Source organism: Anarhichas minor, unplaced genomic scaffold (genome assembly GCF_050575085.1).
Source record: "Anarhichas minor isolate MPS153535 unplaced genomic scaffold, ASM5057508v1 ptg000073l, whole genome shotgun sequence".
In the NCBI taxonomy this organism is placed as follows: Eukaryota; Metazoa; Chordata; class Actinopteri; order Perciformes; family Anarhichadidae; genus Anarhichas; species Anarhichas minor.
The window spans coordinates 5,943,623-5,961,999 of NW_027466519.1; positions in this window are offsets into that span (position 1 = coordinate 5,943,623).

An 18,377-nucleotide genomic window follows, 5' to 3' on the forward strand; every position below is an offset into this window, starting at 1 on the left:
AGAGACAGTGATGCAGCATAAACAGTAAAACATACACTGGACATTCAACTATGAGACCCATGTTGTAGACCTGTATATGTGTCGAAAGACTTATTGTGAATTTACATGAGTGAAATTTTTCATGAACCCAACTAAATATTTGTGTTGCCTATTTTGTTGTTCATGTACATATTTTAAGCCCAACCATAAGGTCATTTTTATAATTTTCCGTGCTAATTTTTTTTTCAGACAAAGATTTGCGCTTGCCGTGGAACAGCTTTAAATGTGTACAAAAGACATCTTCAGACTTTGTTGTTGTAACTTCATGTTTTCTTCTCAGAGAAACACAGAGAAGTGGGCAACAGATGACTGTAGGATGCCAGCAGCAAAAGCTTTAATCCGGGGTTTTCCACCACAGCGACCCACTGATTCAGAAGAGGGAGAGTCCATCCCCACGCGACGGAGCAGAACAAAGCTTGGCTGCAGACGTTCACAGATTTGTAGATGCACAATCAAGGTCACTAATGTTTCCACGATGAAATCCCAAGGCTTTAACCAGACAGATGTTTACTTCCAGCAGAAAGCATCAGGGTGTAATGGAGGGAAAGCTGGGACGCCATGCAGGCCCCTGGAGGGAGGGTAATGAGCTTAAGCTGCTGCTTTCGCCTACGCTACAGTGTCACATGAAGACGGGGGAGGACCGTTGAGGATGCAGACACTTGGAAGGCTCTGTCAAAGATGGTGTTGGTACTGTACACATTGTTTGCAGAGGGCGTGGAGGCATGTCAATTTTTTTACAGCATGATCGATGAAGAATTTTCACCTAATACAATGCATGCTGGGAAATATAAACTCATGAGTTTACAATGCTTCTAAAAGAAACTCAATTTGATAAGGTAAAGGATCAACTTGACATTTAGTCAACCCAACAGATGAATTGAAATTCTGAAAGTGATAATTAGACGTTTTAAACTTGACAAAACGTCAAGTTCACTGAGTTGAATAAAATAAAAGTTCGTGTCGTAAAACTTATGAGATTTTACAGTGCTAAGAATAAAGTAAAAAGTAAAAAAATGCTTTCCCTGCTACCCTATACTGAAAAACACAAGTTAACAGAACTTCATCGCTTTGTAATGAATCACACGCACTAAGATTCCAAAGTATCGAGTTGATTATTTTGGTCTTTCAAAGGTCGAACAACTTGTAATCTAAACCAGTTCTCTGATCTTCCGTCTTGTTTTCTGTATTTTTTTGCTGTAGAATATTTCAGTTTTGCAGTATTTCAAACTTGTATGCCATTTTTTTTAAAAGCATCGGAAATGTATGCAGAGCAAAACGTTAAGTTTTAATTTGGTCGATTCCACAGATAGTGATTTGCATTGATATATCAGCTAGGACAAAATACATTTCCTGTGTTGGCAAGGTAGTTGCAAAGCACAACTGTTTCACTTCACGGGCTTGAACAAATGGATACTTTCTGTCTCCTGTTTTTTTTTTTTCACTACAAACCATCTTTGACTCCCTCGTGCGGAGGTTTCAGTCTCTCTCATGGGGTGCAATCACTCTACAGATCTGGACCTCTCTTCCCTGACTTCAACCACTTTTGTCTAAATCGCTGCTTCTTCCTGATGCAGTGTCTCCTCAGGCAGAACACACACACACACACACACACACACACACACACACACAACTCATGCATTATTTGAAAAGCTACTGAGGGAAGGCTGGACTAATACCCTCCACTGGGTAGGGCCTTTAGTATTGAAAGGGAGGAACGGACGCCATCACAGCGCAACAAAGCCAGTGGAGCATACCAATGGGGCTCCTATATGGTGGATGGACAGCTAGAACAAGAGCAGGCCACTAAGTGATTTCACTGGAGCTCCAAAATAGCAGGGATTTGTGAATATGTAACAAAAACACAGATATGAACTGAACATTTTCAAAGTAAAACACATCATCAGACTGTTCTCATGTGGGGCAAATATGAAAAAGGTATTTGTGGTTGGGTTGATAGATGAGTCAATTGGCTTTAACTGTAATAACACAGAAATGTTAATCGGCAGCTGCTTCCCTAAGGTCATTTTACAAGTCCAACCAGGTAACCAATCCCTCATGTCACAATACATTGAATTTACATGTCCACTTCTTAATAACTTCACAAATAAACTGTATCAGAGTGTGCCCTCAATTTATATCACAAATGAATTACAGGAAGAAAACAAACAAGTACAGTTAAAAAAAAAAAAAAAAAAAAGCTGGTGAGGGATGTGCATAAGTATTTAAGGGGAGTATTGCAGCATATGTGGGTTCTCCAAAGTATTTTTGGGCTACAGGGAGAGCTCTCTGGAGGCTGATACATTACATCTGGACTCTAACAGGCAGAAAACTGTCCATCCTCAGTCCTTCTACATTTTTTCTGAGATTTACCTTGAATGTTTTGGACTAACTCTTCATGTATTCCATTTGTTCAACACGTTAATCCATCTAGCTTCAGTTTTTCAGCAATACATTTCCAACTTGCCTAGACTAAATCATCTGAGGTGACGGGAATGGTGTGTCTAATTGGCAGTGGCATATAATTAAATTCCCTGTGAAATAAAGTTTCTCGCTATATATCTGTAATCTTTCAGAGCTCAGTGTGTTCAGACAGTCTGTGCTGTCTTGGAAGAGGAAAGGCAGCGTAGCTGAGAAGTGGAAGAGTATGGTTGGCATTTAAATTGGTACCCCGCAGAGCATGAGCTTATTGGCTGTGTGCGCGTGTGTGTTGCTGTTGATTTTAATCCCTTACCTTCTACGATGCACTTTGAAATCAAATATATGTTAAAAGTTGCCTTTATGGTACTTAACTTGCATTACACATACTAAACTGATCAAGGTTAAAGACTGTGAGGAGAGGGGCAGACATGTAGGGAACTTTACACAATTTAAATTTGGCTTTTTGATAAATGTGTGACCTTGGTATCAAACTAAATTCTCTCAGACCCCAAGAGAGGGGTTGAATATTTTAAAGCTACAAATCAGAGTAAAGTTGGGTCCTCTCAGTGGGAATTTAAAGAAAATACTGCATATATGCAGGGGTGTCAAACTCAATCCCAGGGAGGGCCAAAATTAAAAATTGTGACTACGTTGAGGGCCAAATAGAGTCACCATTTAATAAACAAGATAGAAGGGATATTGGACAAAGTGCAAAAAGAATACATGTTTAGGTAGGCTACATTATTTTATGCATATGTACCAGAGCCAGATGTCTGGCATCTTTTCTTGGCTGCCAGTTCATTAATATCTGGGGTTAGGTTCTGTGGAAACCCTCAAGATGGAGTGAAGATGTGCATCAGTGAGACGACTCCTGTGTGGGTTTTTGTTCATCTTCATCACAGAGAAAAGCTGCTCACACAAGTATGTGCTTCCAAACATGCAGAGCGTTTGAGCAGAATGTAGGCGGAGTTAAGGCATCGTTTCGGGGGTGAAGCTTGGAAACTGTGCAGCGCCCTCAGAGTCATACTTTGCCTTGAGTGTCATTACACTGGAGGTCTATCAGCTCCACAGGTGCTCTTTCCACGTCAACTGCAAACGGATTGCTGAGCAGTTCAAATTTAAATTTCTGAGCTGCAAAGTCGACAAATCGCCGAGTGAACTCTGTGCCAAGTGCGCCCAGTTTATCAGCAAAATGCTCAGTCGGGAACACAGCGGTGGAGACTTGTACTGCATCATACATGTCTGTGATCACACGTCCCCGTCCCTGAAGCTGGAGGTTTAGCGCAGTGAGATGCTTCGTTATGTCGCACAAAAAGCCAGCTCACATCGCCACTTCTCGTCCCGGAGCTCTGTGGTGTGGTGGGCCGGTTATGATAAACATGATATTTTCTGGCGGGCCGTTATACCGAAGGCCGGATATATGCTGACAATTTAATGGCAAGTCTCTCAATGTGTTGATCCTTACTCGGCTTTTCATCTGGGTTATCTTGTCCAGGGCCCAGTTCAGAGTCTGCATTTTTCCTTTTCAAATATTTCTCCATCGCTGTTCGTCTCGTCACCGCAACCTCTCCCGCGCGTCATTTCATTCTACTGTCCTAAATGAACACGTCATTACTGCGCTACCTACTGCCACCCACTGGCATGGAAGAGTATTTATTACTTAGCCAGCCACTATATTGCAGCTCAGACGCCCGGCAAAGTATTTGCAACAACTAAATAATGTTTTTTTGGACTCAAGTGAAATTGGACATTTTCCCACGGCACACCTGACGATCTCTCACGGCACACTGGTGTGTTGCGGCACAGCGGTTGAAAATCACTGCTATAGAGACCTGAATCGGTCCTTTACAGTTTTGCAAAGTGGCATTGTGGCTGTCAAATTCTGTCCATGCCCTCAGACTTTCCCTACTACCCCCCCCCCCCCCCATAATTTGACGGCGTCACCCATCTACATACCTGTCCCCACTTCCCTCATCTCATTGCCTCATCACCCTCTCAGTTCAAATGCCGGTGCAGTTCCATTCCTTCCCTGCCAGAAAGTTGCCATGAGCATTGAACTTGTGGGCCTTCCTTTATTACTACCTGGGTCCTGTTCCCCGTTTTACATGTGTGCATTGTGGCAAGGCTCTTTATCAGCCGACAGGCAATGCTTTGTGAATGAGAGTTGAACAATTCCATATGATTTAATTTGATCAGCAAACCCTGAAAGCAAAACTGACAGACAATGGCGACTTCCAATCATCTGATCAGAGAAAAAGGAAAACGCAGTCCTGGCAATTAATTTGCTCGAAGGTTGGCAACGCATCATGCCTTCTACTGTGTACTTTCCATCTTTCTGTCTTGCTTCTGAAGAAACATGTTCTTATGTAAACGTTTACTAAAAAGGAACGTTGAGACGATAATTATGTGTATACTATACTGCTTCTTGAGGACTGCATGGGCCTGACATTTTGACCATAGCTAACAAAACCCTTCTGAGACCAGGCCAGAGGGGTTTGGAAAAAGCAATAGTGCAATGTGTGTGAAAAGAGACTATCCACCTAAAATAAAATCATTGCACCTTCACAATTTAAATATTTAAGTATTCCTATTTTTATACTTAATTAAAAATGTCATCTATTGTAGACAGAAAAAGGATAAGAGTGTGCTCATTTGTTATAATTTAACAGTCCACAATTAAATACCAGTACACAATTATTCATGGTTGCCTTCAGGTTTTACACGGGACACAGCCTGTGATCTCCTGGGTGAAAGACCAGTTTTAGACCTATCCACCCTTACCTTCTCCCAAAGCATACTGCGTGTTTATTAACGAACGATCGTCAACGTATGTCACATGTCATTTTGGGACACTTGCTGAAACAACTGTCATTCTTCTTGAGCGGTCTCCTTTTGCTACCATCAGAATTACCAATTACCCTTAAACAGGGGTTATAGGGTTAGCCACGGAAAAAAAGCTGCTCCATTCTCTTCAGTGTGCAGTTGTATGCCAGAACGATTACCAGAATTCCACTCATCTGCATAAACACAACCTGAGCTGCAGCTCTCCGCCCTCCCACGCAAAAGCACACTCATTTGTAGCCACGAAATTAACAAATGTGAGGCGCAAAAACAATGGTGTTGTTGCGACCGAGGAAAAAAAATGCTTCCACGGGAGCCGAGCATGTTTATCTGTTGATAGTTTTCTCGTTCCTGCAGGGATAATATCGGTTGGAATAATATGTACTGTAGCCCTGTGCGAGCAATTCCGAGGCATAATGTGATAAATACTGAATATTGAATATTGAATAGCAGCAGAACAGCCCATTTAAAAAAAACAAAAAAAACAAAAAGCGACAATCCTTATTTATGCTCCATTTACTGAACGTTTCATTTCTAGCTTAGACATTATTACACAATCCTATTTTTCCTTAGGGGTTAGGTAGAAGATAAATGAATGACTCTCACAAAATAGTAATCAAGCTGAAACACTGCAGCTCCGGCACCATGAGCACCTCTGATAATGAACACGGTACAATGCCTCTGTACATGTAGTCCAATCCAAAATTGTGTTCTTCTTGGTGCAATCCTGAGGGTCAATCTTAATGTTCTTGGAGTTTTTTCTTTCCCATCCTCACTTTAGGGTATTTCTTTTGTCCGTGTTAGAAGAAGAAATCCTTATATAATGGCGTTTAAGCAGGTTAATGACATATTGCTCTCCTCCAGTCACAGGCCAAAGTAATGCAGCACAGAGCTGTAACAGGCAACTAATTTATCTGAATGATGGGCGAAATTTATCAAAGGCACATTGGTCTCCGCAGGGCAGCGACGGCGCTGGCGGGAGTCTAATGGCCGGATGGGAGGAAATTGTCAAAAGGACCCGTGAGGAAGCCGTTGCATAGCCCCTGACCTCTAGACCGGAGCGAGGCTCAAGCCGAGTCGTCCTATTCGTCATCGTAGGAACACGCTCAATACGGAAAATATACAAGGATGGTATTGTCTCTAGAAAGGAAGGAAGGGGTGCATTTAGATGTGTCCTTAATACACGTTTCATAGATAGATAGATTAAAAGTATGTCAATGGTTCTTTGTTTTTTAAGCCATTTGGTTCCATGGACGTGTGGTTAAAAAATAAAAATAAACTTAGCAATAGAGTGCATCTGATCTTTCCTTCCAGGCTCCAGACAGCAGTCTCTAACTCATTTGTGGTCATCTTCAAGGGCACAAAAGAACTCAAATCCTCAATCGTCCTGAATCGGTCTTCGCCAACAAAGCTCCATGGCGCTCTTCTCTAACTCTCTCTCTCTCTCCTTCACCATCAAATAAACCTCGGTTATCTAAAAATGTATGAGCTCAACACAGGAAATAGATCTTAAGTTCAATTGAAAAAAAAAAACACTGAAAAACTTTGCCTTTTTGAAAGTTTCTGGCATGTTATTTTCAGTAGAGCTCTTGTTTGCACCAAGGCCGCTAGCTTCTAAAGAAGTGAATCACGCCTCCGGAGAGTAACGAGTAGAATTCAGCTCTTATCCCTTCCACCATTTAAGCAGTTGCAAAGCTCAAACTCAACACCGTTATCAAACAGAGAGGAAGAGACGCTCTTTTTGGGGGGGGGGGGGGGGGGGCTCTCGATCTGTGATGTATTTTTAAAAAAATGCATGGAAGTTGTTTTGCCCGCAAGGTTTCAGAAGTCAAAGCAAATAACATCTCAATATATCACACTACCGGGAGAGGGGCTACAGTGATTAATAAGCCTTTCGTTGTGGTTGTAGTGAGCCGCGCACATTTCAAAATGTATCAGCTTTGCAATTTACTGTAACCGCACGGCGTAAGGAGCTCATAGAGGAAGCAGATACTACACCTCGTTCTCTGTAGATAGACTCTCTGAACCGTGCGTCTATCGCTTTTTACTGCAGCAATACTGCCGCTCAATGAGCAACACTTGAAACCAGCAGTACAATAGATCCAAATCCACAATATCCTCTCTCGGAAGCCAGAGCAGCAGTATAACCCCCCACACACACACATTGTATTGAATGCCCTGCTGGTAGTGTAACCCACTGTTCCTTAATTCTCTTGATTTTTATTATTACACAAATCCCCTGCTGTCTCTGATTTATTAGTCTGTTTGAAGTTATCCACTCATTAACAATACAATAGTATTTCCTCACTACAGTTTTACTGTTCCCACATCAGGCTCCTACTTCATTTCATCAAATAAATAAAAAATAAAAAGCTCTTAATAATGGCTTACCATAATAATGAACAGATCAGTTCAAGTTCAGTTTACTCATCACAGTGAGTCCTACTACGGGACTAATCTATTGGCCCCGCCACCCTCAACCATAACTGTAATCAAACCTCACTGAAAGGAATGTGTGACGTCTGGCAACATGTTCCATACAAACAGGGGCCAGCAGCACGGCTGACAGATGGTCAAAATTTTCGTTTGCAGCTTCTGCTTATATTGTGTTTACAGTGCCACCAGCCTGGGAGCTGTACGTTCTGTTTACATTACCATAGTTGATGACCTGCACCCTTTGTAGTTTTTGTCGGCCAGGAGGACAGCGTGCAGCGGCTCCAGGAGACGGACCCCATTCAGTGGCTGCCGCAACGCGAATCCAAGACTGCACAGACCCCAGCGCCGGGAGTGACAGTGGGGAGGTTGAGCGCTGCAACAGGAAGTTGGCCGATCCGGTAGGTGGTTGGGGCGGGCCCCTGAAATCAGACCCCCTGTGCTGGGGTTTGCACCACTGGTTGAATTCCACATTGGATTTAATCCACCAAACGATCAAACTTCCACAAATCACTTAATAACAATCCCTCGGGGCAGCTCTAAGTCTTTGTCATGTTGGAGGGACTGGACGCTATAGTGACTTTCGCCTCTTGAGGTACAAGCGGTATTACAAGACAGGGCCAGGACTAGCTGGTTAGCACGCTAATCTCTGCAACACAACACACAACCCTCTTCACATTCTGTTTTAAACATCGTTAAATGGAAATTCTGTCCGTATCTCACACATTGCACCCATTAACAGCAATCATTTTGCATACTCGTAAAATGTCAAAAACAGGTTTTGACTTCAGCTAAAGCTTTAACTTTTAACTATCTATTAACATGCGTTTGCTTGTCTTTTTCTTTCGAGAACTCGGAGAGCTACCGTCAGAGAACCGGGCCGAGAGTGACGTTTTGTCTAACAGCATCACGTTCTATGCTCCCACTAAGCCGAGGCATGATGCATGGAGCTCCGGGCCCTGCAGTACTGGGAAATCATTTGAAATATTTGACAGGGGGGAAATTAGCTCTGCGCTAAAATACAGGGCTAAACTTGAATTAGAGTCTCTGCAAAGAAGCCCCCGAAGAGAGAAAAACAGAGAGAGAAAGCGAGGGGGAAAGGAGGATTAGTGGGAGAATGAGGCAGACGAGAGTGAGACATACAAACAAACAGCTCAACAGATTGACCGGGGATGGAGGGACAGATGAAAGCCACTGACTGTAAGAGTGACTCAGCCCAACATTCATAATCTTGCCGCGGCACTGAAGGAGGGAGAGTTGTTTTCAAACATGATGACCTGTGATGAGCGCCTCCTTCCAATATTGGCGTAAGACTCTCCCTCGTGAGAATTGAGGGATAAAGAGGTAAAACGGACTGCTGGGAAGAAAAAAAGATGATGTATTCCGAGCACAAGATACCTGCCGCCGCTTAATTACAGGATCAGTGTCTTAATTACTGTCTGTAATCAGCCGGCAGAATGACTTTCCTTTCTCTCATTACCTGAAGCGTCAGCGCTGCAATGGACTTTTCAGAGCATCTTCCTCTGTAGTGGATTTCCATCGGTGGGCTAAACATGGGCTCTTGTGTTTGAAGAGCACCTGCGAGGAAAGGAACTGTCAACGAGTTAAGCCAGAAATGAATGTGCTGGGTTTAATATATTTTTCATGCAGGCTGTTTCCTCTTTGGAAGAACTCACTGCATAGGCTATCACTGGTTTACTTATTATTTTTAAACTATCCTTAAGTGGGGCAGGGCAATAGATCAAATCTAGTAGTTTCCAATGCAATTTCCCTCTCCGCATGTTGAATGATGACAGGTTTTATTCTCGGTTTTATTCTCGTTTTCAAGCGCTTGTTGGCGGAATAATTTCTCAGAGGTGATCAACCTCAAAATGTATCAGTGCCAGCAGAGAGCACCCCGCTAGGATATATCATTTAATATAATTACTGCTTTCTTGTTGCCAAGGCAGCCAAACTTGAGATGCTTTTTATTGCAGCAGTCTTCATTCTGTCCACTGAAACAGCCTTGAGGTTTTTTTTTCCCCCTTTGTCAGGCTGCGCTGGATTATCAGTACTAACTTAATAGTAGGTAAATTCATTTTGAATGACAATGTGTGAAAAGAAACTCTCCGGTTTTATGTAGCGAGGCGGAACACTTGAAGATTTTCATATTGGCTGAACTCGGTTGTCAAAGCTCAAGGTGGATAATGTAAATATGCTGTGATGGACTTATTGTTCAGGTGAGGAGATGCTGAGTCTGCGCACATCGAGGGCTGAGTAAAACACCCCTGGGACCAATTACCGGGCAGTATTTGCAATACAAAACAATCGGAAAATCACAAACACCTAACTACGAATTATTAATTTTTTCCCTCCTCTGTGTGGCACAGCAGAGGGAGGAAAACACCTGTTCCTCCATTTGCTCCTACAGACAGAAGCTCCAGAGACACGAGGTCCATCGTCAGGTTGTAAATCTTTTACTTTTCTTTTTTCCTCTCTTTCTGGGTGGCGTTTCTGGAATGCCGGTAAATTTAGCTAATTAGTAGGAGCCAGGTGTTAATTAGCCGAGGGTAGGGGGGGGGGGGGGGTCGGTTTGGTTCCGATCCATACTGCGACGTCTCACGGAGCTCCAACTCTTTGATCTCCCCTGCAGGGCTAAACGCGCCACCGTGCTTGTCATTTCCAATTAGGATGTTAAACAGATATTCCCAAGATATCCCCCCTCCTCGCAAAACCCCTTCCCTTCCTCGTCCCAGTCGGATGAGTGGAACAAGGAGGATGACAAAATCGGCGGAGTGAATATTTTCTTTCTGTCAAGCGTTCTCCAGTCAGCCGTCTGTTGGGGAGCTGTAGCTCTGATACGCAGAGCAGCACCTGCTGAGGAGGACACGCCAAGTATATAAACGAATACGGTCTTTTCTTTTGTCGGTTTGGATGAAACCCAATGAGATCACCCCCCTGCCCCTCTTTGCAGTTATTATTTCGGTGATTAGTGAGAAAGGTAATTCACTGGTAGCTGTTGTTTAAACTGGCAACACTCAGCCTGAATGTTCTGTTCACACAATAAATACACAAGTTGAAGTGAAGTCTAAATGTGTCACCAGCTGAATTGAGGGGTAATTCAGGCCAATCAATCACCACATTATGCTAATTGAGTGTGTTGGCTGGCGCGGCCCCTCAGAGGCTTACACAAGGGCACGCGTTTCGCCAGAGATGGAATACAGCCAGCTGTGTGTGGCACGCCAGGTGCAGGTGACAACATATATCAGTCATGGGGCACTTTAAAGCCAGGGTTGGTAATCTTCAAAAAACATGTTATGATTTTTGAAATCCTCTTAACACCTTGACAGCAGTCAATAAATCAAATGCTGTGACGACAAAAAAATAAAAGAGAAAATTAAGCCTGTCCAATCATTTTACTGGGCCACAATGAAATGACATGATGGCCAACCTGCTTTTATATACCTACCTGCCTACCTGCGTGCACTCTACCCGTGCAATAATTTGTTGTCCGTGGAGTCTTCCACAAGCTGCTAACAATAGCCATGTTTGTTGTTTACCTTTTTTATTATGATAATTTGGGGGGAGTGGCTTTGGGAGCAGGCCTGAATGGGCTGTCAGTGTCGCCAAATTGGCAACTTCCTCGCTAGATTTAGTAACTTATTGAGCTAGTGCTGCTCGCTACTTTCAAAAGAGTTGGCAACACTGGGCTAGTTTCTCAAGTTTACTAACTTTAGCTTTCAGTACATTGAGCCGATAGTACTTACTTCAGTAAGATTTCAAAAGCAGTTCTTACCTTTGATGAGGCAGCCTATTCTCATATTGCCACTTTTCCGTCTTACACCGCTGTTGGATACCGATGTAAACGGAGAATAAAATAGAACATAACAAGCTCTCCAACCAATGGACAGCCGTGAACTTCCTCCGTTCCATTGAATATTTAGCACAAATGTTCTGAATCCCATGGTTGGTAAAGTTAAAAGGGTAACATCAATGTAAATGCATTACACAGAGAAATACATAAATAGTTGATACATAATAGTAAATTATATCACTCCTCTGTTGAATAAAACCTGTTTAAAAGTTTTTTTTAAAAAAATGCAGAAACTGCTTCCCTTTACTTTCAACTGTGTTGCTTCATTTTATAACATTTGCACGGCCCCAAATAAATAGAGACACTAAAACACTGCTCCACAGTGCCAATATTGGTCATAAACACAAACAGAACCTTTTTAATATGCAGGAAGATTCCAGATGTTTCGATGAACATGAACAGATGTGGGAAAAGCTGTTGATGACATGTTGAGTGAACGCTTATGCAAGTCTGAAGATAAAATGTAAATGACTTGTGTGTTTGGCCATGTCCTGTCTTGTCATTAACGTCATACTTGCTAATTTAATGGCTCGATGTCCTTTTCATGGACGTTTGTCGTGCTTAAGGCAATCATACAAGTTTGCCGGGGTCTTATCACGTCTCGACATTCTATTCTGATTTATGAAAGAGACGGCACAGCGTGAATATGCATAGAAAATGGATTAGTGGCTGCAGAATGTTCACTGGTGTCTAATTTGCATCTCTGCAGTGCCTCAAATATCATCTAGCAGCAGTTTCTGCACTGAATCTTGTAAACACCTTTTGTTTTGTATGATGAAAGGCAGGTTGGGGGGGGGGGGGGGGGGGGGGAACAGCATGCAGATACAAAATAATAAAGGGTTAGCAGAGAGACATTTGCATATGAAAAACTGTTCACTTATGGGGAAAGCTTGATGCCTACAGTCTATGGATGATCGCTCAGATGAGTAATGAGTCTTATGGATGCGCATGTGCAGGAATAGCTCACGCGTTCTCCTCAGTAGGATCCAATTGATGGGCTTACATAGAATTAGCCTGGCTCTGGAACTGTAGGATCCTCCGGCACGGACACATAATGACAGGTCATTTAACATGCTGCTGTACTGCTGTGGCGTAATGTGGTAATTGTTTGCCCGTGTAAATATGAGCCCGAGTGTTCTCGTTTTTGAACTGCAAATCTGTGTGAGCAAACCATGGAGGAAATGGACAATTAATTTAATGGGTGGCACATATGTCCTGTGTTTGCACAGTGGATGGGATGGATGGGTAACAGCGCGGAGGGAATTTCTGGCTACAGTAAGATGTGCAATTGCAGCCTTTAGGACACAGAACCTGTGTGTGTGTGTCAGCGGGAAGGGCAGAAGCAAAAAACAGGGACAGAGGGCAAAGAAAATCCATCAGAGATTTAAAAGGCATGTCACTCAACTGAGAAAGTCAGGCAGGTTTATGCACAGAGACAGATGGGGGCACAAAGGGGGAGAGAAGAAGGGAGTCTGAGAATAAAGCTGGGGAGGAGACAAAAAAGCAATTGAGTGATACTCCTCTCACACTTAATTTTGGAGTAAAGCAGCTTCAAGGGGTTAGAATGGGGAAAATGTTTGAATTGAGGGACTTAAAGACCGAGAAGAAACAGAGACATGGAAGAGGAGGCGGGAGTTGGGGGGGGGGGGGGATGTAGGGGTGACACACAGAAAGAGAGAGACTTGAGTAGTTGCCAAGACTACAGCACAGGATCAGCATCATAAGAACAAAAGAATAAGAAATAATTGACAAATTACACTAAAAAAAAGACAACTGTTAACTAATTTACAGTTAGTACTTCACTTGGTGGTCCCATGAGCGAGGTGCTTACAACACATTTCTGGCTGATTCATAAAGGGTCAGTGCACCGCTCTTGGTCTGGCCCCTCACCTAGGACCACTTTGCCTTGGAGGACCCTACCAGTATCACGTCTGGAGAGCAGGCAACAGGGGATGGACCCAAATGCAGATAAGCTTGTAAGCGTTTTTTTCAAATGAAATCATTGCATCTTCTTCAAATCTGAGGCAGTTGTTCACTGATAGTATAGTTGCAGCCCTATACTGTCCTTTACCTGTACAGATACAGCCACGGGCAGTTATTTATACTGAAAGACACTTTATTTTAGGCGGACAAAAATCTTCAATTTTTACTGACTTCAAAGGCCTGATCTGTATGACCTACAGGTTTTCTGACACTTCCACAAGGAACCTTAGGGGGTTTTCTTTCTAGAAAGACCTCATTGATGCATATAGTCAGAGTGGTTCAGAAGCTACAGCCATTTTAATTTGGGTATGTCATTTTAGGCGGGTTTGCTCCAAAATAGGGGGGAATTGGAAAAGGTTAAGTTCAACAGAACAGGCAGGAAACAGCAAGCAAGGACAAGGGCAAAATGGTAAGGACGAAGAACAAAAGAACAAAAGAACCGGGCTGGTATAAATATCGACTGAGTAATGGGAACAAGTGACAAAAGAGCTGACCATAGACAAGTTAAACTTATGAGGTAACGGGGATAACAACGAAAATACAGGAAGTAAAACCAGACAAAACACATGAGGAATTAACTCGAAAACCTGAATTAAAAACATGAAACAAGGACAAACAAACGGAATACACTAAACACAAAATGATCTTGAAACAGAAAGATGCAACACAGTCCAGTCTCTACAGAAAAAGTGAGCTGCCAGCTCCCCATTGCCAAGTCGTTGAAATGCGCCCCCATCTCAGATCCAGCACCCTTTAATGATTTCTGCACATATGTTGTGTCCACAGCTTCTATAAAAATTTGATTTGCTTCTAACAGAATAAAGACCCTGAATATAAACATCTCCCTTGTAGAACAGGAATGTATTGCAAATAATTTACAAATATATTTCGATTTCTTTTCCAAAACACTATCAAAGACTAGAGGATATAGGATGAAAAAAATGACGGCGTCGCTTGAACGATACAAGATAAAACCATATCTTTTGGATTGCATTTCAAATTGTTTGATCGATGTCTCAGCAATGCTTTTCATGCTCGATAATTGCGGGCTATGAGATTTGTGACATGGAAAGGCTGGAAGCAGTGGTAGGTCATGACCCCACAACGAGCACAACACATGACTGTAAAAGCTCAAATTCATCAGATCATTAGAGATGTACATACTGCACATGGTAGACGGATGGCCAGCGAAGAAGCGCATCGCCGAATGGCAGCACCGCCACTAAAAGTCTCACAGTGAAAGCCAACAACAAAACTAAATGTAATATAATAAGCACTGACGTGTTCCTATGGCCACCATGTCCCTGTTTTTTGTAAAGCCTGTCATTCAATCTGGGCTGGAGACCCTGAAGGCTTTTATCAATCAATGTCTCTGCAGAGGCAATTATAAGGAGAAGCACTTCTGCTGTAAACCCCAATCATCCTCATGCATTGCCTCCCAATAAATGTTCGGCGGCACTGGCAATGCTGCATTAGGTGGAAATTGAAAAGCACTACACTGTTATGCTTCACGGACTGTAAAACAGTTTTTTTTTAACCCAATCACACAAAAGATCCCAGATGCTAATTGAGACAGCATGAATCACTGCACTCATGCTCACAGAAATGTCTGAACCCAAGCGCTTGTCGCTGACATATTCTAACGGGAGGTTGCTATAAACACAGATGTTTTCTATATTTCAAGACTGTATCCGTGTTTCACCATCTTTCTTTCTCCCCTGCTCCCTTTCTCGGTCATTCAGGGGTGTGATAGAGTGACCTATAGAGATATAAATGACATGAATTCCTATCTATCAGTCCTCCCTTCCCTCTCCCCTTCCTCCTCCCTTGCGTTGTGGAAATCAAAGACTGCTGAGCCAAGGGAAAAAGAAAAAAAAAAAAGATTCCATCAATCTTCGCTTGTCCCGAACAGTCACGTTTACCTGACAAAGTTGCACAGCACTCTGTGAAATGGGGCTCCTTCCTGCCAAAGCCTTGGCTTATGCCCCTGAAATACTGTTTCTTTCTTTATATTAAATTCTATCAAATGGGCTGCCTTGGTGTCCCGGCAGGCGTATGGGTGCATAATGTGAACTTGCAAGATCATGGAATCTGTCTCATGACCTTCGTCACGTCTCCCTCTCTCTATTTTAAGCTGCATTTATTCAGGGAGGGTTTGCTGAGCACGCAGAATCACTTACAACAATGCCTTGCTTAACATTCACACAGATACACACATTGGGGTGGGAGCTGCCCCGCACTGACACAGTCCTCACTGTTGGACATTGAGCAGCTCTAGACTTAACTTAAATAGCGCTTTCATGTCGTTATATTACAGTTCTGTAAAAGGTCAGTATAGGAAAGTTCTATAACTAATCAGGTACCTAGAAGTTAAATTCAGAATACAGTATTCACATGCACTATTATGCACATTCACTGAGTTATTTGTCGCTGTAATTGATCCTGCTCTCCATACTGGCTGTATGGGGATGGGAGACAAAAATCGACAAAAGTGCACTCTAAAGTTTTTAATTTGAGGCTTCAGCACACTTCAAATCAAATGGATTATCTACCAAAGCAAAGTCTTGTTGAGGAGGTGTCGAGGCACGGCGGAACAAAGGGGGAGTTTTGCACAAAAATACTGGAACTATGGAAGAAACTCACTTGTTAAGTGGAGCACAGACTGCTCAGACCTTTTGAAAGAAGACCATTTAAACCTTAGTCAAACGTGGTTGTGGAGAGTCGCACAGAACAAGGACTGGATTTTGTTCCCCAAGCCCTTCTGTTGGAAACACACCAGAAAAAGGATTTCACACCCGGTTTAGAGAACAGGAACAATTACAGCGACCTATACCTTCTGAAACGTTGTACACGTGAGTATTGTCATAACACGGACCTGACTTTTTTGTTTTTATACTTTTTAAACCATGAAAAAACGTTTTTGGATAATCATAGCTCTACAACTGTTTACAATTTAGGAGGGTGCAGCCCATTCTCTTTTCAAAATAATGGCCCTCTACCAAAAACACAATGCTGTGATTGTGCATTTGGTGTGAAAGCCCAGTACAGGGGCAGCCACACTGATCCACTGCACCTGTCCCTGTGTGTTATTTTCAGGCCTTTCAATGGTGGGTGGATGTGATTTTGTTTGCTGTATTGGTGATTGGGAAACACATTGTATTGATACTTTCTCATAATAATACATCCCAACTCATTTTGCCAATTAGAGGCGCACTCACATTTATTTTGTGAGAAATTGTGACATCAATGCAATCACTGTTTTTATTAGATTCAAACTTAAAAAAAAAAAAGAAACGGCAAAATAAAACCTCGTAATCCTAGATAATGTTTGGATTATTGGAGGTTTTCCAGGTCATTTTGTTATTTAATGTTTACTGTACGTTCTAGTTTGTCTATTTAGTAGCTCTGCTTTGAGATGAAAAAAAACTTGTCTGCATTCCTCCTTTCTGCTCAGCACATTTCTGCCAAAGCCATTTGTTTAATGGCACAAACGACACAAAAAGATGAATCTATTCTCTTCAAAAGAGCGAACCATTTTCAGATTCATGGTTTATGGCCCATTTTTAAAAATAACCACAAAAACGTTATTTCATAAAAAGATATAAAGAATTGTCTTTGATTAAAGTGGAGACGGTTACTCAGCACTTTTCCCCCCCAAATTCATGCATATTTTTTGGGCTGTTTGAGCTTTTTTTTTTCTATTAAAGTACAGTTTAAGTCCTCTCAATAATTGTTGCTGTCACTTTCCAGCAAATGCCAAGATTGGAAACGAATCTGTAAAAACTTTTGTTTCAGGCTTTCAGTCTCACCCAATTACTAGAGTGGATTTACTTCAAGTAGTCGGTCATTATATAACAGTCGTGTATGCTCACTGTACATGAGTAATTCCTCTCTGACATCCTATGATATGCAGATAGGGAATCGTCCTCAGCTAACCGCTGAATGAATTACATGTTAAATGTGGACAAGGAGTGCTTTGCACAGTCTCCAAAGCTTGAGTATATCTGTCCTCATTATTCTGATATGATAGTGCCCTAAGACAGATCAGACAGCAGATGCTAACTACTCCACTAAGCTTGAATAACCCCAAGAATCTTTTGCCCAGCCTTATTTGTCATTGCTGAGCAAAAAATTGCCCTGATAATGTTATTGCAGATATGCTTATGATGGTCTTTCTAAGTATAGCAAGTTCCCCCGGGTTTGGCTGTAAGCCTAGAGGATCAACATATCATTGCGGGCCGAAGAAGAGCTGCCCAGAAGCGTGTCCCCGTCGGCTGCTTAATGAGAGGACAGAGAACGGGGAGGAGGGCTTGAAGCCTGCTGTTCTCAGAGACCAGTTGAAAACGCCTGCAGTGAATGTGTTGACAATATCCGTGGGGCCTCTCTAGACAATGTCACGACCCCGTTCTGCCTCCCGGCTAGCCGGCAACGCCGTTTATCCAACACGATAGCCCCGGTCAGGCTGACTTAACATGAGATGACTCCACAGCTAAAGCAGAGTTCCCGAGGATACACGGCTCATCTGAGAGAATACTGCCCCCCTTAGCATCCTATTTATTGTGTTGTTAACACAAAGAGACATATAGCCACCTCTGGAGTACACCGTGACAGGTGTGTGATGTTATTGCTCAGTATCGGGGCTGCACAGAGCATCATAATTCTGCAACAGTATCCTTCAGGGTGTTGGGTTGGAGAAATACTCTGAAAGGCCGGGAGCTACTCTTGAGTTAACTGCCAGGTCCATGTCTGGTGTTTAACCTCGATTTTTATTGTACAGCAGCTTCATGTCAAACAGTTCACTAATGGTGTT